The sequence below is a fragment of the Neolamprologus multifasciatus genome, chromosome 1, assembly GCF_963576455.1.
Source record: "Neolamprologus multifasciatus chromosome 1, fNeoMul1.2, whole genome shotgun sequence".
Taxonomy (NCBI): Eukaryota; Metazoa; Chordata; class Actinopteri; order Cichliformes; family Cichlidae; genus Neolamprologus; species Neolamprologus multifasciatus.
Window position 1 is genome coordinate 8,385,596 of NC_140439.1, and position 25,796 is coordinate 8,411,391.

Below are 25,796 nucleotides of genomic sequence, written 5' to 3' on the forward strand. Positions count from 1 at the left end.
CAGTCAGTGGACTTTTTATTTTTAAATGTCTTCACAATGTTAATTATTTCTCTATGAGTTACAGCACCAATAAACATGGAGGACACATTCTGAGTAATATGTTTATTTAGGTCGTTATTATTTCTTGACTCTGGAATTTCTTTTGCTAAATTAAAGCCAACATTTACAAAGAAATCATTAAATTCATTTGCAATGTCTTTAGTTTTATCAAGCACAATATCTTTATCTTTTTTAAAATAATCTGGATAATTCTTATTTTTTGAGCCCTTTTTGATTATACTATTTAATATCCTCCATGTTTCTTGTGTGTTACTTCTACTTTGCTCCAATAATTTGTGGTAATATTCTTTCTTACTTGTTCTTATAATATTTACTAATCTATTTTTATATAACTTGTACTTTATTTCAGCATCTTTTGTCCTCTGTTTTATGAATCTCTTATATAGATTATTTTTCTTTTTACATGCATCTTCTATCCCCTTTGTGATCCATGGCTTATTTGATCTGTGATGCTTTCTAGTGATTTTCATTAAAGGACAATGTTTTTCATATAGTGAAATTACAGTTGATAAGAATGCATCATATGCACTATTTGAATCTTCATTTGCAAAAACCTCATTCCAATTGTGTTCCTTTAAGTCCACCTGGAGGGCAGCAATGGCTCCTGTTGTTCTAAGTCGTATCATATCAAATATTTGATTCTTTTGTTTAGTTTTAATCCCAAAATAATTTTGAAAAATTGCAAAAACAGGAAGATGATCGCTTATATCAGTTATAAGAAGTCCACCTACTATTTCATGGTCAATTTTATTTGTGAATATATTATCTATCAATGTAGCTGTATCAATTGTTATTCTACTTGGTTTTATAATTACAGGGAAAAGGGAGTTACTATACATTGTATTTATGAAATCTGTTGTTTTCTGATGTCCATTTGGGTTTAGCAAATCTATATTAAAATCACCACAAATTATTTGCACTTTTTTATCATTTAGGTTGCTAAACATAGCAGCAAGTTTTTCATTGAATGTCTCAAGGCATGAACCTGGTGTCCTATAGATGCAACTTATAATTATATTGTTAGCTTTTTCAACATGGATTTCAATAGTGACACATTCCAATACGTTATCTATGGTGCTTGACATACATTCAATCAGACTACATTTCAAAACTTTATCTACATATAAGGCAACACCGCCTCCTTTTTTATTCACCCTGTTCATTGTAAATAATTCGTATCCTTCCAGTCCCATTTCACTAATTTTCTCATTATCGAGCCATGTTTCTGATATTGCAATTATATTAAACTTTTTTAACTTACTTAAACATTCTGTAATTTTATAAAAATTTTTATACAGGCTTCTACTATTGAAATGTATGACCGACAATGTATTTGCCATTTTAATATTCATATTGAATTGGTCATCCGTATAGTACTCACAAGTATTATTGGTGTTATTGTAGAAGTGGGTATCTGGGTCAATGTTACTTTCAGGGTCATGCATGTTGTGCTCTGCATAGTTAAACGTTTTGAAGTTTGTTTTCTCAGCGTGTGTGGCAAAATAACCACCTTGACAGTCCTTTTCATAATCAAATTCTTCCTCTTCAATATCTCTGAATGGAAACCTATAATCTGTGTCCAAACTTGTCATTTATGTGTTTTTGTTTTTGTTGTTGTTTTTTGAGCCGTAAGGCCAAAAACACATTCCATACCCATTGTTCATTATCCAATCGTCACTTTTCCAATAGATTCCAGAGCAGATTCCTGATTATTTATATTGCTCTAAGTCTTTGAGTTCTCTTATCATCACAACTTTCGCTTTTTCGGGATTGCCATTTAGGTCCTGGGCCTGGTGGCTGCTGGAGGGTCCTGGGCCTGGTGGAGCAGGAGGGTCCTGGGCCTGGTGGCTGCTGGAGGATCCTGGGCCTGGTGGCTGCTGGAGGATCCTGGGCCTGGTGGCTGCTGCAGGAGCCTGGGCCTGGTGGCTGCTGGAAGAGCCTGGGCCTGGTGGCTGCTGGAAGAGCCTTGGCCTAGTGGCTTATTTTTCAGTTTTGGTGCAACAAGCTACCAATTGTCTGGTGTTCATTTCTTTTTCCGTAGATATGTGTGCTTCCTTCTTGTGTCGTTTTTTGTCTTCAGTTTTGTCAAATTAGTAGAATACCTTGTCTTGGGCTGCTACTCCCTGGAGTCTGCTACTTAATTACAAGGCGAACTCCCAACTCTTGAGCCACGATCGCAATAAAATATTCCAGATAAAATGCTGTGACAGACCACAGGGTGATACTTTTTAAATCTTCCTTCAGGCATTGGGTGAATGGCTAGCCTGTTCAATGCTACTATGTGAATAAATAGAAAACAAAGAATACTGTGTGCATATTCTTTTTCTTTTTCGTTTTTCTTTGAATATTTTTTAAGATTCCTGGAAGCACAATTAGACATATCCAGAATGGCTAACTAATGGTTGGACAATCCTGATCCCTAAGGATTCCCTAGTTCAACTAGGCCAATTATCTGCCTCAGCTCCTGTCAGGCGTCAGATACCCTGCTGGGATTATAAACATAAGCGGACATATAAGCCAATGACATCTAAATATGAAAGCTCATAGCATGCATGGAGTCCAGCATCATGTAAGACTGTATGCTAAGCTGAAGGACTAGTGAGTTTCAGAACCTCGATCTAGGGTGAAACAAAAAACAATGAATACATCTATAACATGACCAAAACTGATCACGTGCTTAGTGAATACCTAAGACAGCAGAAACCTGAGAAAGGAGCAAGAAGAGGAACAGACCCCTGCACAGTATGTACCACTGTCAGACAGAAGAAAGTTTCTGATATCAAATATCTGTCATTAACTCTGTAATGTCACCACAGTGCTCCATGATCTCACTTAAGTGTAAACATGGACCTGAAAGTTTAAAAAATGTCATCTGGATGAGACAAACTGTATTACTGACACAGTCACAAATATTGTGCAGGATGAAAACATTCTGTAAGGACTAGGTTAGAAATGCTTCTTTAAACCTCATAATGTTAAGAGACTTTTAAAGCACAAATTTGCAGTAAATGTAAAATTTGCTCATGCTCGCCTGTCTGTGTTTAAGAGATATGGTGGACTGTGGCAAAGTGTCTGCAGCTTTAAGGAGGGATTATGTTTTTTTAGACATTACTGTAATAACAGCATTTGGAATCAATTAAACTGTGACAGTAGGGTGTCCTGTAGCAACTATAAAATGAGTTTGGTTGTTGTTTTTAAAGCTGTCTCAGAATTTAGATGCTTAAGTTGCTTTGGGAGTCGGTAAGCACTTTGTGCAACGACAACATTGATGACTATATTAAAAACTTGGCAACTACAGTTCTCGGCATCATTCCTTGCTGTCTGTTCAAAGTTCTGATGGTTTATTCATTACAGCAAGTTTAATAAAATATGTAAACATTCTATATCATGGATCGGTACACATACAGTCACTGGACACTTACTACTTCACGTTTTTACTACCTTCCTGGACATACCTGAATTTAATACCTGTTTGCCTTCAGAGTAGAAAACTCTTTTTGGCACAGATTCAACAAGGTGCAGGAAAAATTCCCCAGAGACTTTTATCCTTATTGACATGATAACATAACACATTTGCTGCCACTGGACATCCATGATGGGAATCTCCTGTTACAGCATATCCCAGATATGCTCAGCTGGATTTAATTTTGTGACTTTGGGGGCTTTTTGAGCACAGTGAACTGTTGAAAAAAAGAAGTTCAAACTAAGATGATATGAGCTTTGCGACATGGTGTGTTATCCTGATGGAAGCAGAGGATGGATGAACTGTGGTTTTAAACGGATGCATTAGGTCAGCAGCAATACACAGATAGGCTGTGGCATTTAAACACTACTCAGCTGGTAAGAAGCCCAGAGTGTACCAAGAAAATCTCCCACCCATCATTAAACCACAACCACTAGAAAGAGTCAGGATGGATCGATGCGTTCATGTTGCTTTCAAATTCTCACCCTACCATCTGAATGTTGAAGCAGAAATCCAGGCTCTTCATATGTCTGTGACGGTTCTCAGTCATCCAGGTCATCGTAGTCTAAAGAACTTGGAAAGAAAAGTGTCTGGACTTCTTTAAGTTGCTTGATACTTAAAGAAGTTGCTTCTTCATACAAAGGAACATTTTTTGACAATCTTTTATTGTCCAATTCTAGTGAGCCCAGACGAAGGAGATTCAGTTTCCTATTCGTAGCTGAGAGCAGTGACACTCAGTGTGCCTTCTGTTGTTGTTGCCATCAGTTTCAGGGTTCAACATGTGATGCATTCAAAGATGCTCTTCTACATACCTTGACTATAATGAATGGTCATTTGAGTTACTGTTGCTTTCCTCTCAAGTCTAAGCAGTCTGACCATTCTCTGCTGACCTCTGAGAATAACAGAGAACTGCAGCTCACTGGATATTTTCTCTATTTCAGACTTCTCTGAAATGCCCAAATGCACTGGGTTGCTTTGTTACCATATAGGCTGATTAGGTATTTGCACTAACAAGCAGTAAACAGGTATAACTAACAAAACCGATCACTTTGTTAGGTCCAGAAGGACAACCGATAGATTACAAAACCTGAAGTGAACTAGACTAATGCTATAACATCAAAGGAGATTTTTTTTATCCCTACAAGATTTTTTTTTAAAGTTATGCTTATGGGATCAATGCTTTGACTTGGACATCCCCCAAGTGTGTCTAACATGATCAAAGGGCCAGAATTTTCAGATATTCAGATCAATATCACAAGAGTTATTGGATGTATTGGCACACAATTTAGTACAGATTTTGTACAGATATTTTAAGTCAATATTTTTAATTTGTCGAATTCAAAAACCATTTTAAAAAAACATTAAATGGATTTTAATGCTTTACAATAACCTGCAGTTATGATAAACGTATTGTGTGGCACAGGGACTATGCTGCAATCACCTTAAATAAGCGACATTCCCTTTTGCTCCAGCTCTGAACTGTATTTAGTAATTAAATGATTGCACGTTAATGAATATTGTATTATACTCCCTGAACATCATTTTGTTACAAATTTCCAGTTATAGATAACTGAAAATTCAGTTGCTTGGGCTAGTGTAAAATTGACATTGGTTCTAGTGTTAATTGAGAGCAGATGGCCAATGAAAACTGAAACTTAGAAAACACAAAAAGTGAGTTTGTTTTTACCCTTTATCTTGGTGTTCTCAACTTTAGCTATTTTTAGTCTGATGGAAGACAAAATATGACATATTGGGTTAATGATCTGTGATCAAGGTATCAAATTTATTTGTTTTTAGACTGGGCCAAAAGTGTCACATTGCCACATCAATCTTAATAAAGTGACACAGGAGAAATTTAGCATTTGACTCCCTGGCAGCTGTAACTTCTTGATTCCAGTAGACTAAAACTAGTTGTAGCGTGAGTTAAAACTATTTGCCTTTCTACAAAATAAATGATAGTAAATGTCTTAGAAAGTATGCTAAAGACACAGGTCACTCAAGTAAGGTCTGTAAATGATTTAGTAGTGGTACATAGGTCAGGTGTGGGTTGAAGACTTGCTCTTCCATCTCTTGGCAGTTGGGTTGTCTTTTGCTTTTAGGATGATGGTAAAGAAAAAATCCTGAATTTGAGATTTTATGATTGGAAAGTCCATGCAGCATACCACAAATTAACAGGAGATTTAATAATATCCGTTTCTCGCCTTCAAACTGAGCTTATGTTCACTGGTGTATCATTGCAGCACTGGTTTAACTTCAGTAAAATTAGGAAAAGGGGGTGCAGAGCTCCACACACATTGGATTCTTTATATGGTTGACAGACTGCAGCACACAGTGCACATGAAGGAGGTTTTGATTCATATTTGATATTTTACTGGCGAGACTTATTCTGACCTTACAAAATCCAGAGAGGCCTTTATTCTATTCTTGCTGACTGGATATGATATTTGTCGTCAAAGAAACCTATATTTTTAATGTTTTTTACCCACTTTTTTGTGTAAGCTCTGGACAGAGCTTTTTTCTTCATTTCTTTGTTTTTGATGTGGCGGATCATGCATGTTGATGAGAACTGGGTCGCTGACTTTGACATAGCAGTTGTTAGCAATTAACCTTTGAAGGGTCCTTGGTTTCCTAGGTGGCATGTCAGGTTGGCAACCAATAGCATACTTGTTGACAGTGTAGAGGTTATGCAAAATGAACTTGTACTCCAGAGTGAGAGTGTCAAAGAAAAGATCTACAATGCAAGATTTTTCTCCTTCAGGAAAAAAATCACTATAACATTTTCAGTTTGCTACTGATGAAGTGCGTATTCAAGAGGGGACATAATGGGACTTCATTAAAGCACATCTGCCTGGCGTGGTGATGACAAATACCCCATGAAAAATCCAGTCCTAAAAATAAAAAAATGAAAAAGGACTTACCATGCTTACTCCGTTGTGCCACATATTTCTGAAAGAGGTTAAAAATATCTTCCCAAAAACCCACAACCAGACACTTTCAACACACCATCACATTATGTTTCCATTATAACAGAAGTGGGATTCATATGGTGGTAAATTTTCTATAATCAAGAATCATATTGCTTTGCTGCGATGAGCTTTATGAACATGTTTGTGTTGATTGGGACCTCAGTGAATACAGTATCTATATTCTATATCCTTTTGAGGATAACTCGCCAATATTCACAATACTTCCTCATTCAGTTCCTTATGCCATCTTCATCCGCATAAGCATCATTTAATCAGGTGGTTGGGGAACAGAAAATTTGCTGATAGGTTATTGTCAAGCCTTGAAAATATGGAGGCAAAAAGGTGAAAAAAGGTGAAAAAAGGGAAGGCTGTATTGGGTATCTTGGGGGTGTTTTTGTACGTGGATGTTCTAATAAGTGGTCTGTCAAAGAAAACATAAAATACTCTGTGCAATTAATTACTTTCTTTCCTTTTTTTCAGATGACCTACTGCCTTGACTTGATGCTGGTCTGATGATTTAAGCCACTGGTCACAATCAAGCTTCTGTATGATTTTTATTTCTTTCTAAGCACAGCTGCTACGAAGAGAATCATTATATATAATAACAGTATTAAATTATGTTTTTTAAACATGAGCAATGCATCTTAGAGTGTTTGTAAACATTACTGAGTGGAGCTGCATGCTCTTTTCATTTTCACTTTATAGAAGCAGCGTAGTTACTGGTGGCTCTGCGTGGCACAAGCACTATATTGATATATATGTAAATATAGCATAAACATGTATTTTGCTGACAACACTAAGCCAAAATGTGTCCAGTTACAGTTACCCAATATAATATTACTGCGATAAGGAAAAGTAGCATATCTGATAAGGTCTGTTGAGACAGAGGTCAAGGCAACAACAATACTGACAACATGAGAAATTTTATTGCTAGATTTTTGTGTCGGAGAGGTATTCACTTCTATAATTATGACCAACTATGGTTGTCAGTGAATACCCAATACTACACATACAGAAACACACATAAATGCCTTGACACGTGCACACAGAAGCTGAAAAATATGAGACAGAGCAAGTCCTGTTGTACTGTACTCGTGATGCTGTCAGATGCACTCAGTGTCTCATTTCAGGCTGCAAAAACTTGCTCTCTTGACTAGGCCCAATCAGCCAATCAGAAGAGGGATGGAGTGACCTCCTAAGCCCTAGATGAGGCACTTTTGTGATGGCAGCCACTGAAAGAGTAATTGAATGTCACAATAGCTGACAGCCCAAGTGACAACTTGGAAGAGCACCTGCTGGTGAGACATGTCTTGAAACCAGGATTTCTGAGGGTGAAAGGAGCACAGAGAGATTTCAGAATGAATCACACAGTCCTTGACAGGTTGCACTGTTAGGCAGTAAAATTCATGTCCAAATACATAGATGTAATCTTGTCCATCTCTGAGGTGAAACAGAAACTGTGCATTGAATTTAATATACATCACATAAAGTTATTAATGTTGGTCACACCATTATTTGCCCCTTTCCTCATTTCTTAGTTTTTGTTTGCACATTTACCACACTTATATATTTCAGATCATCAGTTTTGATATAAAATAGTGATAACAGGAGTGAATACAAAATACAGGTTTTAAATGATGATTTCTTTATTTAAAACAATAACAACAACAACAAAAACATCTATCTAAACCTACCTGGTCCTATGAAAAAGTAATTACCCCCAATCCTATAAACTGGTTATGCCAATCTTGGTTGGCAGTGAGAACTGCATCAAGCAATGTTTCTTTGCAGAAGAATATCACAGTCCTGAAGCAACATTGTTCTGTCTCATACACAGACTGCCGCCACCGACTATAGGCAAGGCAAGGCAAGGCAAGTTTATTTATATAGCACAATTCAACAACAAGGTGATTCAAAGAGACTATAGATGTCTCTTAGTCTGCATTAGCGTGCTGAGCTCTGTTAGCATTCAGCTATCAATCAACAAGTGCAACAGACCATCATACTAACACCACCATGATTGCCGCTTTGGATGTTTTCTTTTTTTAAATGCCGAGTTAGTTTTACGCCAGATAAAACAGTCACTGCCAAAAGTCTTGGCAATCATCAAAATATTTTCTATTAAATGTGGGCTTTTGTATTATATTTGGTCAGCAGCAGCTTTTGCATGGGAACTCTGACATGGACCTTCAGTTCTTCAGGTGTTGTTGTGTGTAGGGGCAGTTAGATTTGGATGGCTTTTTGTTACCTTAAATCAAAATATATTTTAAGTTTTGTATTTTATATTTCTTTATCTTTGTCTAGTATAAATATTTGTTTGATCTGAAAATTTTAAATGTAACACATGTGCAAAAACAAACAAGAAATCAGAATGGGGGCAACTACTTTTTTCACAGCACTGCCAGGTTGGTTATCAACATCACAGTATAATGTTCCATCTCAAGGACTCCCTGGAAAGACGCTGCTTAGAGAGTATAGTTAAAAGTGGATTAACGTGGCTCAGTGAAGATGATGAATTAATGACGGCTTGACATCAGCTATGTGACTTGAGTAAATTTCATTGATGCAGAAAATCTGTGATGCCACAGATGTGAAACAAAACCCAGTGAAAGAGACACATCTGCTGTCATTTGTCTTTTTTTATTTACTAATTAAAAAAGCTAACTTTTGTACTTTGATTTCTAATCAAAGCATCTCTCTACCTGTTGTATATACTTATAATTCATGCTATTATGCTATTATGCTTCTTGTAACACTGCTTCTGTCTATCCTAATGGGAACATACACAAGAAATTTCATTTAGTGTTTGAGTAGGAACACAAAGTCAACCAATAAAATAGTCAAAGCACTCACCACAATGATTCTGATGCAGAAAAGGATAGAAACAGAAATGAAGGCTACAATGCTACGAGGTCTGACTGCTAATCACTGCCATTTTATCACCTGTTAATTGTGGTGCAAGAAGAAAAAGCATGTTTAAAACTTTCTTTATTCACCCATTGAGCGGAGAACCTTTGTAATTCACAAAACAACATACAGCGCTTTACAAATTAATAGGTCACCTAATATAAGATTCATGCCAGATTAATGATTTACCAAAATCATATACTGTTTAACCTGCTATCACCAAGAGGCTTTCTGAGCCTCCTGCTCGAAAATGACACGCCCAAAGTGAACGGAGTATTTCTCTGCAGTTACAAAAACGCTTTATGATTTTTTTGCTGTGTCAAAGTTACTGAGACTGGAATATAGAATAGGGAAGTCGATTTTTTTCCTTGCCTCATTTATTTTTGGATTTTATTGCATATAACCACTTTGAAAATATGACATTTAACTCCAGATAACCAGTAATCACATGCAAGGATTTATGCTTCTGAAACGAAACAGTGGAAAAACTACAGCACTTTTAATGACTAGATAGCCAGGCGTGAAATTTGGTGACAATGATATTTTAACCCTCTCGAGGGAGGTGTTGCCGATTTGCAACAGTTAAAAACTAACAACCTGATTACCCCACATACATATGTTATGAGTTTTTTTTTTTACTCAGAAGTACCACTGCAGGACTTGGTTGTGCATTAGCAACAAAAGGTTTAATTTGAGCCTGAGAGGGTTAATGCTAAAACTGAATTATTCTTGAACTTTCAAATGTAGTAAACACATAAAAACAGAAAAGAATGGTGAAGCACATCATTATTTTTAAGTTAAGATTACAGTTTAGTTACAGATATGTATTTGCATTCCTGAACAGAATAATTAATTTTAGTGGTTGTATTGACTACAAGAAGTCCAGAGTTCCAGCTCAAATTTGGGTATAAAAATTAATTCAGTTCAATGAATACAGTAAATAATTTTTTGACATATTTATTACATATTTTTGTTTTCTTACTTATATGACAAGTAATTGTATAAGGGTAAATATAATTGTTTGACAAGTGTGTAATGTGATTACTTAATTTCTTGCAGTAATTATTACACTACTGTCATAAAAATGTCATTTGATTACAGAAGCAAGTTACAGCATCACCACCAAGTATCACCCAGCAATGTGCATAATTATACTGACATAACTGCCCCTAACACTATAAAATATTACAAATCAATAAGTGTCAAGAGAGAATGAATTACATGTAATCACTCATAAGGCCACTGGGCTCTCTTTACCTACCTTGATGTGCTTGTCCCTGTGTGTCTTGCCAGTTACTGCATTGCTCTGTCAACACACCAGAGGCCCTAAATAAACAAGCATGGAAAGGCTCTGTAGTGCAGAATTGCGATCAATATAATGTAGTGATATTCTGCCGGTTCAGCAACACCTTCTAGTCAAAGGCCATTTCACGAGAATCGATAGCTGTACGCTATGCTCCAGACAGGAACACAAGTACTAACAGTGAGACGTAGGAAATGATCTAAATTCTCAAAATTCTTTCAGCTTTACTTTTGAATATGTGCTAGAACCAGCCTTTTTGACATCATTTGTCAAAAATATTGGTTTTAGTCTTGCTTTCTTAAAATTATACAGCTAAAACATCACAATTTGCAGAATGAGACTGGATAAAAAAGAATGAGAGAATTTTCATGCCATAACCTTTTCTCAGTCGGTCACTCGTGCATGAATAAGACAGTTTTGTCTTGTTCATGCATGAGTGTCTTGGCTCAACAGTAATGGATCCCCACCCTACTTATCCACAGTCAAGACACGGGCAGCAATTAAGTAGTCTAAAGTGGAGAAGGCAAGGTGATGCAATTGCAGTAACACAGCCAGCTAACAGTGTTTTATAGCCCTCCCGAGCTTAATATGATGAGTGTGTTTTCTGCCTAGTTCAAAGTAGACAATCTGAAGACCATCTTAAAGATGCTGACATACAGTATGAAGCAAAATAGCATGCCCCAAACCTAATGAAGAGAAATCTGAAGACTTTATCTGATGAAACACACAGGAAATAGTGGAGTCCATGTGGAACATAAACCTTTTGAAGTTTGAGTTCTAAAACAGTCTTGTCACTGTCTTATACAGAAGAGAGTCCAGGCTACCCAATGTATATTCATGATTCCAAATCCCTTTTCAATAATAGTGCTGATCTTTATCAGCTAAGGCATTTTTTTGCTGCTTGGCTTTTTTGAGTCACTGAACTTCAAACAGAATGCTCTCGCATACACAAACTTTCTCTTCTGTAATTACTTGCTGCCAACTATTTTTATTTCAAGGCAGGCTTTCTTTTGCTTGTAATTATATGCAGCAGGGCAGCTGCTATTATGCTTTAATTCAGTGGGGGTGGATACAGGTCATTCATTCTGCAAGCTGGCCTCACTAATGGAAACGCAGATTGCTAGAGTCAATAAGCTGAGATTTGTTTAGGATGGGAATTGTCAATAGGACGATAAGAAAAACACACACTACTGTATGGTATAAAGTATGATGAGTATTAGATTGACAAGTCACTTATAATACTGCATTGGACAGAATAAAATCATTGAAAATGAAAGGAATATAACCTTTATGTATGAGTGTGAGAACTTCATATTTTGAAATAACTACTTTCCTATTATTTTAAAAGTATATAAAACAGAAAGATGATTCTTTAACCCCAATCTTACCGACTGGGGTCCTTGTTTGTTTTTTTTTGTCATACTTCACATGTTTATATTTGATTTTTATCCTTTTTAAACAACCACACTGATAGCTTGGCTTACTTTACAGGAAGTCAGATTTGTGGGTGTTGAACTCTTCTAGGGCTGCCCTTTGTCACTGATTCTGTTCATAATATATTTGGAAATAATCCCTGCACCTAGAAACGTTTGGTGGTCTAAGGATCTTGTTTCAGCTTTTTGCAGATGATGTGGTTCTGTTGGCTTCATTGAGCTATGATCTCCAAGTTGCACTGGCTTTGTGGCCGACTGTATAGCAGCTGGGATAAGAATTGGTACCTTGAAGTCTGAGACCATGGTTCTCAAAGGGTGGAGAGCCCACTGTATGTTGGGAACAAGTCAAGTTTAAGGATCTCTGTGTTTGGTGATGAGTGCGCAGAGAGTGAAGTGGCTAATTGACACACAGGTTGGTGTGGTAATGGCAGCGATGCAGAAGCTGTTTAGATTTGTTGCAGTGAGGAGAGAGCTGAGAATGAAAATAAAGTGGTTGTTCAATTACAGTTTCCAACTGCACCCTGTTGGCCCACAGCTCTACAGGCCGTTATTAGTAATCTGGGTCCCAAATAATCCAGTATGGAAATCTCATTCTTGATGATTCCCATGTTTCATTTGATAAAGATTTTGATGCGCTTACTGATATAACCCTTCCATTTTTCTGGGCTTGGGACCAGGACTATGAGTACACTGGCTTGTGGCTGAGTTTTTACAATAGGAATACAAATAAAGTAAAAAGCTGTGTAACAAAAAGGTTCAATGAATAGCTAGAGTAGTATAGGGCTTATGCCCCCCCCCCCCCCCCCCCCCCCATTTTCCCGCCAATTTTAATAGATAACACCAACTCTAAATCAATCAATCAATGTACACTTCATCTTTGGTCACAAAGAAATCCCTTCCAAAAGAAGCTTAAATTGTAGGGGTGATGCACAATTAAAACACATTCAAGTCAGTATCTGTTATATTGCAAGTCTGTCATTTTGATTTTGAGTGCAAAATTCACTCTTCTTGTCACTGTCCCTCCCCTGAAATCAGCAAGAGACTGCTGTCTGTGCAAACAGACAAAGTTCTACTCTGATAAGGCTGTAAGAATATTGAAATATATTAATTTAATTTGCCCGATTGCGTTGAAGCCTCACTTGCTTCATCTTAGCTATCGGACACATTTTTCTCTCAGGACTTGCCTGCTTTCACCTGCATTAAAATCATTACAGAGAGGGATCTTTTCATAGCTGGTATGGGTAGAAGAAACAATTGCAATGACAGAAACTGCATTTGAATGGTCTAAAAATGGACATGGTAAGACAGACCTGAAAAACCCAATCCTTTTACAAATTACATTTCCATCATGGTGAAGCCATTATTTCTCCTCTTTCTGGTTTCCAGGCACTACATTACAGTCAAGGTAAAAAGAAAGTTCATCCATTGTCAGTTTTATGGTTTGACGTATCAGGATATACTTAATAAATAATATTTAGCAGATCCTTTGCTATACAGAGTTTGTTATTGACTCACTGACTGCTGGATGCCCAGGCCCTGTGGCTGTGAAACAAGGTCAAATGATCAACGTGGTTGACAGTTGGTATGAAAGTGTTTTTTGCCAGATGGGGTGCTGTGCATTAATCTACAACAGGGGTCTCAAACTTAAGTGAGCTGTGGGCCACTGCTGGCACTGTCATCTCATTGGAGGGACTTTAGTGTTCAAGTAGTACAACAAAAACAAACAAACAAACAAACAAGAAAACACCCACAAATATTTCTGAAAATATAGTTGGTTTTTTTTGTTTTGTTTTTTAATTCAACATTATATAACAAGACAAAACTGAAAACATGAATGCAATTTTTTTTCCCTCACTCTTAACTAACTGAAGCCTATCATTGAACTACCAAATAAACACATTGGTACTCTCTTTCTGGCCAGACATGTGGCAGCACTTCTTCTATAAATTTGTTCATATTTACCAAAATAAAAATGTAGACATGAGTGCAAACATTAGTTTTTGACTGCTAGTGAAAATTGTTTTCTTTCTAAATAACTCTCTCACTGAACTAACACAGCCTATCTCTCAACATCTTTGTACTCATATTGCCTTCATATTAAATATTTCTTTGCTTTTAAAATAATTTTTTTTAACATTGCATTTTACAACAAACAAATTCTGCCTAACAAGAAAAGTAACTCCAAGGGTCAAATTGCATTATATTTCTTCACGTCAATATAAGGGCTGCAAGTAGGGGTGATGTGGGCCACAAGTGGGCCCCGGGCCCACAGTTATTAGATTGTACTTTTCAAACATTAATACTTACAATACTAACAGCTGGTTAACATTCAGATTGCTGATGTTTATTTTTTCTTTTGTGTTCCTCATTCATATGTTATGCTTGAGGGTATGACATAAGAACACCTACACAAAGAGAAACCTTACTACAAAGGCTTACAAGAGAATTATAACACCAGAGGAAACCAGAACTTGACTAGAAAGGTAACACTTTTATTTTCTGAAACTATGTTTGTGTACTTTGTATCTTAAATGTAACCAGATCCTAAGTGATCCACTGGTGACCGGGTGGATTTTAGGAACCTTTCAACACTGGTTCATTGTAGTTATTAAAATGTAGGCTCTAACAATAAATATTTTAAATGGGGCACACCCTTTGACATGGTAAAATGGACATGGTAAGACAGCCATCAGAATTTCATGATCTAAATATAGTTTTTTGCATCAGCCTTCAAGTTAGGAAAGCACAACAAATTATTATATGTGTATGATTGTGTTTAAAGCTATTACAAACAGGTATAGACCAAACTGAAAAAATGCAATGGATATATTTTCATTCTAAAGAAGCTTTTCCATTGTCAGCTCATGATTATAAAAGATTCACTGGGTCTCATAAAAAGATCCTTTTTCTTTATTACAAATGAGACAATCTGTTCTCAACAAAGTCCTAATCAGTTCATCTGCTCTTAACACTGGTCTAATCATAGCTAAATCTAATGATGGTATGCCCAGGAGCATGCCATCCCCATGAAACTAGAAAACGATTGTCTAATGCACTGCGGGAACAGAGAGAATAATTACCCAGAGGTTACTGCTTCACAGTTGGAAGCAGAGGTTGTCTGATGACATGTAATTTAACCTGTTACCCTGCAATCTGAAAACCATAAAACTGCCATACAAAAAAAGAATAACAAAGAATATCACATTAATGTTCCACTGGCTTTGTCAGCCCGAGACTTAAATGAAACTGGAAAATTACTTTTTTATTTGGGAGTTATTTTGGAAGGATGTAAAAGGGCAGTGGTTTCCAAAGTGTGGGGGGTGCGCCTCCTAGGGGGGCACAGAGCCATTGCTGGGGGGTTGCAGTATAAATTTTAAAAAAAAAAGAGTGCTTGGACACTAATAGCATAATGGACAGGTTTTTGACGGGGCTCCCACACAAACACAAAGCAGAAGATGAAACTTAGCAAAATATGCTTCCAAATCAACTTCCTTCCAAGCCAAACACTAGAAAATATGATGAAGCATGTTGCCTTTGGCTAATTTGTAAAAAAATTAATTTTGACACAACTGTATTGGTTAATTTCTAGTATTCTGAACATTTTTTGATGCTGGGAATGGCACGATAGTTTTATTATTAACATGGAATGCTGCAGATAATATATCCCCACAATGGTTTTGTTCGTAGCAATAGAAAATGGATAGCTAAATAGTGATTTACAGAGGTTTAGATCAAATGTAACCATAATGGTGTATTTAGTTGCACATAAAAATTTGACTTTGGATTAATTTTTAGTCATCCTGTAAAAATGTCCTGATAAATAACTATAGGAATATTTTCCAATAATAGTAATTTAGAAAACATCCCAGAAACCTCTGAATACATAAACAGTATTCAGAGCAATTGGTTTAGAGATAGATATTTTTATTTATGGCATATATGCATATTTTAGATTGTATGATGAAAATAAATATCTAAGAGATAGATAGGTGCAGGAGTAAGTATTTGCTACGTCCTGGTACTTTTTGAACTGGAAATGGCTCTCAGTATTTTAATGCTTATTTGGTTGTTGTTTTTTAGTGTAGTAAAGCTTGATATTAAGTATCTGGCCATGTAGTCTTTATTTACAAACATTTGTAAAAGAATCTTAAAATGCTCATTATAGTGGTACTGTAACAGGATGCCACCAGTGAATCAGTCAATATGTGAAGTTTTTTTTTTCCTTTCTAGATATGCCACAGTCAACTGTAAGTGGTATTATTGCAAGGTGCAAGTGTTTGGTAGATGCCAAGAGAACATACTTTCCTGACTGCATTGTGCCAGCAGTAACGTTTGATGGAGGAGGGATAATGCTATTGGACTGTTTTTCTAGTGTAGGCCTGGAACTCCTGATGCTTCAGCTTACCAAGACTGCTCCAAAGTTGTAATAGGATATTTTCTATTTCAACATGACTCTGTCCCCTTTGCTGCACATTCACAGGCATGGCTGGATGAGTTTGGTATGGAAAAACTTGACTGGCCCCAAGCTGGGACCTGATCTCAATCCTGTTGAGGATCTTTGGGAAGAACTAGACTGGAGACTGCGAGCCAGGCCCTGTCATCCAACAGCAGTGTCTGACCTCACAGATGCTCTTCTGGATAAATGGGCAACAACTCCAACATACACACTCCAAAATCTTCCAGAAAGCCTTCCAAGAACAGTGGAAGCTGTTATAGCTGCTGAGGGGGAAACCAACTCCACATTAATACCTCTGGATTTAGACTGTAGGTGTAATGTGTAGGTGGCCAGATACTTCTGTCAATATAATGTAAGCATTATGTACTAAATACATGTTACAGAAATTTACAGGAATCTAAACATAAAAAGATTTAGGGATTTAGAGGTATATGAATGGCCTCTGTGCCTGTTTTGTCAGATGAAAATGGAAGTTATTTTTGCTACAAATCTGTGTATTAGATATTATGACCTTTTCTCCATTTGTATTCCAATATTGTGTTAATACTGGGATGGGCTGAAGGATTTATCTACATCAGTGTGTGACAAGCCAAGTGGGTTCATAAAGAACTTACTGATCAGAGACCAGTATGTATATTGCCTTTTAAAACACAAGACTGTGTAACAGAGGGGAGTGTGGAAATATGTAAACATTGAATTGAATTTTTTACTACTCTGACATTTTTTTAATGTTTCATTTTAGTTAGTATACTACAGGTAAGACATGGGAGTTCCAGCTGAGAACCCCCCCCCCCCCCCCCCCCCCCCACCTCTTATGATAAAACATCGGTAAATTAAACCTGGCACATGGTTCACTTTCATCTAAAATGTCTTTAATGTGGGTTTATTTCATTATAGATCTTTTGTGTTACTTTTAATCAGCTTTGTCATATTTAAAGCTTTAATAAAATATTCAGCAAAATATCTACAATCTCCAAATGGTGTTTATAAGAATATCAAATTGTTCATTGAAATGACCAGCAGCTGTTTTTTCCTGGCTTTCTTGTGAAAGCCAACGGTACTTGTAAAGACAGAATCACTCCAGCTAAGAACAGGACAGATCCTTTGTCTTGTGACGGTGAAGAGCAGCCAAAAGCTACCCTCCCCCTCCCTTTTCTTCTGTCCCTATCTCCCTCTCCCTTCATCGTGCACTGTTATTTTTGCAGGTGCATCTGCAGTGATCTATTTTTCTCTTCACATCTTTTAATGATTCATGCTTTGGGGTTTCTCGCCCCCTCATTCTAAAAGCTTAGTGAACAGAGAGAGACAGAGAGGGAGAGAGAAAGAAAGGGGTGGAGGACTGATCAGAAGAATAACTGAGCAATCATAAGGGTATGAAACAAAGCGGAGGATTAGAAACACAAAGAATAAAGAGGGACCAAAATATTGTTTTAAAAGAGTGGCAGAAAAGAGGCATGTACTGTAGGAGAAATGATGAAATATGTGTTTTATTGTAAGGCATTTTCTGAAAATAGTTACTCAGCATGAAGCTGTTTGTCTGATATGACCAGTCTGTGATACATCAAGAAAGAGAAAAAAAGAAATTTCAGCACAAATAACTCAGTCAGTAAATGTATTCGTCATGTCTTTTTGTGGTAGATCAATTATAGAAGGAAATGGGGAATTTCGTTGTCCAGTGCCTTTGTATTTGAAGAATATTAAGGTTTGAAAACACAGCTGATATTGAATGTGCCATGTCAGTAGAAAAATTTAGCAAATTATTGCTAGAATGTGGTCTAATCTGCCTGGGTTTCTGTTTCAAAGGTGTCATTTCTGTAATCATTTTAAATTGCAAACAAAAATGTTTATGAGGAAACATGACTGATGATTATGCTATCTAATAAAATGGAAATGTTCAGTGTATAAATGGTAAATGGCCTGTATTTATATAGCGCTCTACTAGTCCCTAAGGACCCCAAAGCGCTTTACATATCCAGTCATCCACCCATTCACATACACATTCACACACTGGTGATGGCAAGCTACATTGTAGCCACCCTGAGGCGCACTGACAGAGGCGAGGCTGCCGGACACTGGCGCCACCGGGCCCTCTGACCACCACCAGTAGGCAACGGGTGAAGTGTCTTGCCCAAGGACACAACGACCGAGACTGTCCAAGCCGGGGCTCGAACCGGCAACCTTCCAGTTACAAGGCGAACTCTCAACTCTTGAGCCACGATCGCCCAAAATGTGTTTATAATGCATGAATTAGTAAAATGACATTATATTCCTTATTGTTAATCCATTATATGATAATGGCAGACATTTTTTTTAATGGAATATTGAATTGTCCAACTTTTTTTTACTTTAACATCACGTCCATCTAATTACTATGATCATGATTTCAGTTAATTGCCTTTTACAAATGTACACCTGGGTTCAAATGGTAAAGGTCGGGGTCCCTGTTACCTGATAACAAACAATTCTGTATATAAATGAATAAAAAGTGGACAGTTTCACTGGTCACAGAATTTCATGAACTGTCTTCAGATTTTGGCAAACATCAACTTTAACGTAATAAAACATCTTAGATTTTAGTGAACAAAAATCATGGTCACTAAACCTTCGTGAAATTTTCCTTTGTCAGAATGGATGCAACTGTGAGGACACAACTCTAGTACTTATCCAAATGCACCTGCTGATAGTGACATTTAGCAATGACAGTAAACCATTAGGTAAACTCCCCTTAAAATAAATACAGGTGTTCCACAGGGATCCATTCGTGGAACAGTTTTTTTTCACCCTTTATATAAACAATATTATCTCTTGCACTTACACTCTAATGTACTTTTTTGTTTTAAACTCTTGATAAAACGAAGTACATGGTATTCAAAAGGTCATATATCAAGTTGGAAGTCCATACCAGACCTGTCATGGTCTTAAAATTGAAAGTATTTTCTCTGTATAACTACTTTAAACTTTAGCTGGATGCTAGACTTCTTTTAAGTTCCATGTGGAATACTAATGAAAACAAAATCTGAATGCAAATCATGTTTCCCTTCAGCTAGTCATAAGATCAATGTACACTTTGTAATTCTGTCTGCTCTCTGTTATGGTCATATTGGCTATATGCATGTTTCTTCATCCACCTTGAAATCGGCCAACCCTAAAGTACCACATTTTCTCACAGGTGATTTTTTCCAAATGCAAAATTGTTTCTTATATATTAAAATGAGATGATCCTCCTTAGCAATTAGAAGAAAGAAGAAATGTATGTTTATTTATAAGGCTGTACTTCAAAAACTGACCAAATACCTCTTCTCCCTTGTTACACATAAACACAGTACTTACAATATCTAGTCAGGATGCTGATGATCAGTGATGGGAATAACGGCGTTACAAGTAACGGCATTACTAATGGCGTTACTTTTTTCAGTAACGAGTAATCTAACTAATTACTACTTCTATTGTTACAACGCTGTTACCGTTACCAACAAGAAAATGCGGTGCGGTTACTATTTTTCAACAACCAGACGTTGAAGCTGTCTTCAGCTTACTGCACCTTTCCGCATCAGTTGTACAAAAGTAGCTGTCTACGAAAGTAATCTGGGCGCTGCAGTTCTAAGCAGCTATGCGCTCTCCTGTGGACGGCAATCACTTTCTGCCCGGCGATCACTTTTTGGTACAACACCTGGAGCTAGGGGGTAAAACAATCGCATGACTGCTGCTGTTTGACTGAGGAAGAATATAGTAGTCGTGGTAAGCCAATCACATGACCACTTAAAGATGACAAACCAACAAGGTGATATATACCAGTTTTTAAATTGTGTTGATAGGCCACATAAAACCAGAGTCATGATAAACAATATATACGCGTGTTTTTTCCTCAATAGTTTCGTCATGCTTACTGTGTAAGGACAGCGCCAGCAAGCACTCTCTGCTTATGAGAGTTCTTGCTAGAGCTTAACTCCCCCCCCCCAAAAAAAACAAACAAAAAACCTGTCCTTTCATGTTGGTGGAAAAATGCACCATGTCGACCAATCAAAAATGATGATATGGCAACATGACATTTGGTTGTTTAGGAAGATGGTGAAGTTTTAGGAGTGACCGCCAGAGAGAGAGAGAGAGAGAGAAAGAAAAACAGCAGAAAACGAGAGAGAGCGAGTTTTGAGATGTGAGAGATTTGTGACGTTTAGTGTGTTTGGAGTGTGTAGTTAATGTGTTGTCTTGTGTAGTTATTGTGTAGTGTTGTGGAAAGTTTTGTGTTGTGTGTCAGAACAATGAGGTGAATGCTGTCTTCAGGTAGAGAACAGGAGTGATACACCTGCTGCTGTCAGACCTGCAGGTATCAGGCTGTGATGTTCTCCTTTATAGTGGACAGAAATATTTGGAGCGGCATAAATAATTTGTGTGGCATCTTATTGAATGCAGAACAGCTGATTGTTATGTAAATAGTTTGAAATGGTTATTAAAAAAGAGGTAAAAGGTAAATGGCTGCAAATAACTTTGCAGGACTTTAAACTTGCATTTAAAGTTATGAAATATGATTAATTAAACATGTTTGTGGTTGTTACAGCAAAGAACTTTAACTTTTTATGCCCTGGAAAAATGTTAAACTTTTTTTTTTAAAGTAACGCAATAGTTACTGAAATAATTAATTACTTTTAGAATCTTGTAACTCAGTTACTAACTCAGTTACTTTTTTGAAGAAGTAACTAGTAACTATAATTGATTACTTTTTCAAAGTAACTTGCCCAACACTGCTGATGATTAACATTATGTTTACTTTTTATTCTGTCAGGGTTCCTGTGTCGTTGACCCAGTGCTTTTAGTTTTTTCACGTTTAGTTTATGTTGCCACATCAATGTTCTCACTTCCTGCTTTTCCTGTGTCAGCTCCTCTCTTGTGTCGTTTGCCAGATTATGTTCAGCTGTGTACTCACCGGTCTCTCATTATCATCCTCATCAGTCTGTGTATTTAAGTCCTCTGTTTCCACTTCATTGATGTTGTCACTGCCGTTCCTGTGTGTTCCGTTCTGTTCAGTCACATCAGTTCAGCCAGCCATTTCAATAAATACCATTATCCTGCACCGTGAGTCCAGCGTTTGGGTCCTCTTCTTCTCATTCACACACGAAACCCTGGCAGAATGACACGACCCCGCGTTGTGGACCCAGCGGATTCGGAACTTTTTGAGCGGCAGGAGGCAGCGCTCTTTTGCTGGACGGAGGAGCTTAGAGGAAAGCAGCGGCTCTTCACGGAGAGAGAGCGCGTCTTCGCGGGGACTCGTTCGGCTCTGGGCGGGCCTCGGGGACGCCGCGTTCTTCCGCCTGCTGCCTGTCCTGCATTGGAGCATTCACTGCGGAGAGTGGGCGTCACAGGCCAAGCTTCGGCCGCTTGCTCCCTCGCCACTCTGCTCCTCGCTCGCTCGCCGGCCGCTTCACTCTCCAGCCTCTCCGCCTCGCCACGGCACAGCGGCTACGCCTCCCACCTCGGCTCAACGGAGGCTACCGCGCCAGAGGCTCAGCTGTTTACCCCGCCTGCTTTCTCTTCCCGGAGGAAGCGGCGCACACGCCGCCATAAAATTGACTATTTTCAACTCCCGGTGGTGAGTTCCAGTGACTGTTTTCCAGCCTCCTCATTTGATTTTTCACTTAAAACAAATAATAGACTTATCTCCGATCCGTCGGGTGTTTTCCTCCTGGAGGATGATGTGGACTGGGAAGATTTTTTTTCTGCTCTGCTCCCTCTGAGCTGGGATTTATTAAGGACAATATCCGCACTTCAACATCTGCGAAGACTGTTAGATTAAAGACTGTAAATGGTGATGGCAGAAGGGCCAGAACAGTCTCTGATGAATCTGTTCCGGTCCCTGTGTATGCAAACCCTAGGTCTGCTCACTCTAGGACTGTTTTATCTGAGCCTGCTCCTTCGTCCACCTGTCAGCCTGTTACGGTTTCATCAGCCCAGGCCACTGTTAAAAATACTCATGCACCTAAACCTGTCAGTATCACTCACCCAGTCATTATTTCCACTCCTGTCAGTCAGCCTACACCCACACCTGTTCCAGCTCCCAGGAGGAGGGCAGCTGCGACCCAGTCAACTCCTGCACCCGTTTGTGTTCCTCGGGTGGGTGTGACTGGCGTCCAGCCACCTTCCATACCTGTCCCAGCACCCAGGCTGCGGGCAGCCAGAACCCAACCAGACCTCTCTGGAGGCTCGGAAGAGCTAGCCCGTCCACCTGTTAGTTTACCACTCCATCCACCTTCTGATCCAGCCTTTCACGCCCTCGCACTATCCCTGGTTAGGCTAGCTGACTTTACTAGCCCAGGCTGCAGCACTGTCACCATCTTTAGTTCACTCACCTGCTGTTCAGCCTCCAGCCCAGTTAATCCAGTTACCCGTAGTTCAGGCTTCTGTCCTCCAGTCCCCTGTAGCTCAGTCTCGTTCCAGTCACTCATTCACCATCCTGTTCAATTCCCTGACCTGCAGCCACAGCATCCAGAGCCAGCTGTGAGCTCTCCTGCACCTCAGCCAGGGGTTTCCGCACCTGCTGGCTCTGCCTGTCTCCAGCCAGGAGTTTCTGCACCCGCTGGCCCTGCAGCTGCTCCTCTGTAACCACCGGCTCCCGCGCCGTCTCCTGCCGCTCTGCCACCTTCTCCTCGTCCACGTCGGATTCAGCGTCAGCAGCCACCTTCCAGGCAACTGGCTGGACCTCGTCGCCGGCATGGTCGGCCTCCGGACCTGCTGAGTCGCCGCCCGCCAGTACTGTTTCGGCTCAGCCACTGGCTGCGTGGCCGCCCACCTGAACTGTCTCTGTTTGGACTCCGTCCTGGGCCCCCTCCTCCTGCCCTTTGGGGGGAGGGGGGGGGGTACTGTCAGGGTTCCTGGGCCGTTGACCCAGTGCTTTCAGTTTTGTCACGTTTAGTTTGTTGTCACATCAATGTTCTCACTTCCTGCTTTTCCTGTGTCAGCTCCTCTTGTGTCGTTTGCCAGATTATGTTCAGCTGTGTACTCACCGGTCTCTCATTATCATCCTCATCAGTCTGTGTATTTAAGTCCTCTGTTTCCACTCGTTCACTGTCGTGTCATTGATGTTGTCACTGCCGTTCCCCTGTGTTCCGTTCTGTTCAGTCACTTCAGTTCAGCCAGCTATTTCAATAAATACCACTATCCTGCACCGTGAGTCCAGCGTTTGGGTCTTCTTCTCATTCACACACGAAACCCTGACATATTCACACTAAAATAACAAAATGTTTTAAATATATCTGCCTACAAATGAGCTACAAAGAACTACGAATCTAAATTATTTTGCTTCACAAGAACATTTCAAAAGGTCATATTTAAAGTATCAGCATTCGCTCTTGTGTGTTTCCTAATTTGAACATGTGAACAAGTATAATTTGTCATTGTATTGTGTGTCTGTGTTGTTCAATGGTGTTTTTATTTTACTTTTTTTTTTTTTTTTTTTTTTTGTAAGAAACAAAAGAACAACCAACAGAAAAAATAAAATAAACCCTCAAGTTTAAATGAAGGATTTAAAATAATATTATGTATTATTATTATTATGTTCAAAGCCCCAAATCCAAAGTCTAAATTAGAAATGGCTAATAATAGCATATTTCATTAGACATATTCTTATGTGTTTGCTGTTGTATCCTTAAACTCTGTGCTTATAGTTAGAAATCTTTAATTGAGCAAGTTACCAGTATGGATGAGATATCTATGATGTGATCATCATTAAAGACAGCGGCTGGAGTTTCTTTTTTTTTTTTTCTCTTCATGTTCCACAGATTCAGATTTACCTCAGTGTGCAGAGCATAAACCCAGTTATTCAGATACTCAGTCGCACATATGAACATAAAACAGCTTTGCTGATCTACTTTTTTAAATTTTTGTTGAAACTGCCAAAAAAGGTGTTTATTTCACTTTACGCTTATTATTGATGTCATGGGTTTTATACAGGACTAGATTGCATTTGAAAGTTTTCCCAATATTTTGTCTAACCCATTACCATACATTATGTGCAGCTTCCTGTAGACAAGTCTCTGATGAGAAAGACTCTTGGGAATCTCAAGTCACAAGCTGTAAAATTGCATAATGCATTAGAGCATAGCGTACAGGGTCAGTTATTTTCCTTGAACAGCCTTCTCACCCTACATATGCCTACATAATGCTTCGAGAATATACTCCCTCTTAAGCTTTTATTTTAAAGCAAAGTCGCTTGTCCGAAAAGACGAATGTGCTACAACTCCTTGGCTGCATGCTTTTTCAGAGCAGTCATAGTCATTCTGGAAGTTGAGAGCACATTGGTTACACTTGGAGGAGCAATTTATTTCAAGGTTCATATGAGGAGGTTAAGCTAGTTCTGTGTATGAATAAGCAGCCCAGTCAGACAGACTCAAGCTTGGCTGCACTTACTGAGGAGCCATTTTCATTTTCTATCTTTCATACAGCCTTTTCCTGGCCATAAATACACTATGTCCAAACCTTTAGGATACTCAAATGTGGGGCGCACGCACACACACACACACACAAAACAGGACAATCTTATAATGTGAGCCAGACCAAAATGTCTCCCTTTCCCTTTATGCCCCTGTTCAACTCTCTCCCTTCATCTTCTCCTGAATTATGCTGAAAGAAGGTGCAATATAAAGCCCAGAAAGCAAAAGTATATGACAGAATGATTTGGTTCATTTATTCATGGAAACAACATCAAAGCTTATACATGAAAGATAAAATACCTTCCATGTGGATTATTTAATGTAAAAAGCAAACATTTACTGAGTCTAAGTGGAAAGACAGCACAATACGTATAATGTATAATTAGGTAAAGAACCATCACAGAATTCCAGTCACAAACATTGCATTTTTATTCGCATCTGCCAGTATAACACCGCCTATTTCTAATTAAAATATCTAAATCCAGTGAAAAGGACATTTGTCTGCACAGTAGTCTGTCGCATTATTGGTTTCTCTGAACAAATATAGCAGATATTTATGATAGACTGAGGTCTGGCGTGTACAGTGCTGCTGCTCTATGAATCATTGGTCAGTTGCTGCTCCAAACCAGAGAGCATGAAAATAGCCCTGATGAGAGACGAGAGGAAATGGAAATAGTTTACCAGCAAACACAACACTTCTGACTTTGAAAATAAAACTGAATGTACCTTCAGTGACTGAATTTCTTAGTAATCTTAGTTTATCTGACACGCCATCAGATATTCTTAGA

At 38.4% G+C, this 25,796-nt stretch overlaps 1 protein-coding gene across 1 annotated transcript in view; it reads left to right on the plus strand.

The window, feature by feature from the left end:
* The window catches only part of LOC146525257 (protein kinase C-binding protein NELL1-like), a 788,406-nt gene extending 762,889 nt beyond the window's left edge, over positions 1-25,517 (plus strand). Inside the window, exon 21 of the transcript XR_014876049.1 lies at positions 25,501-25,517. The gene's annotated coding sequence lies outside the window, so the exon portion shown is untranslated. The remainder of the gene's footprint in view (positions 1-25,500) is intronic.
* Positions 25,518-25,796: the final 279 nt, after the last annotated feature.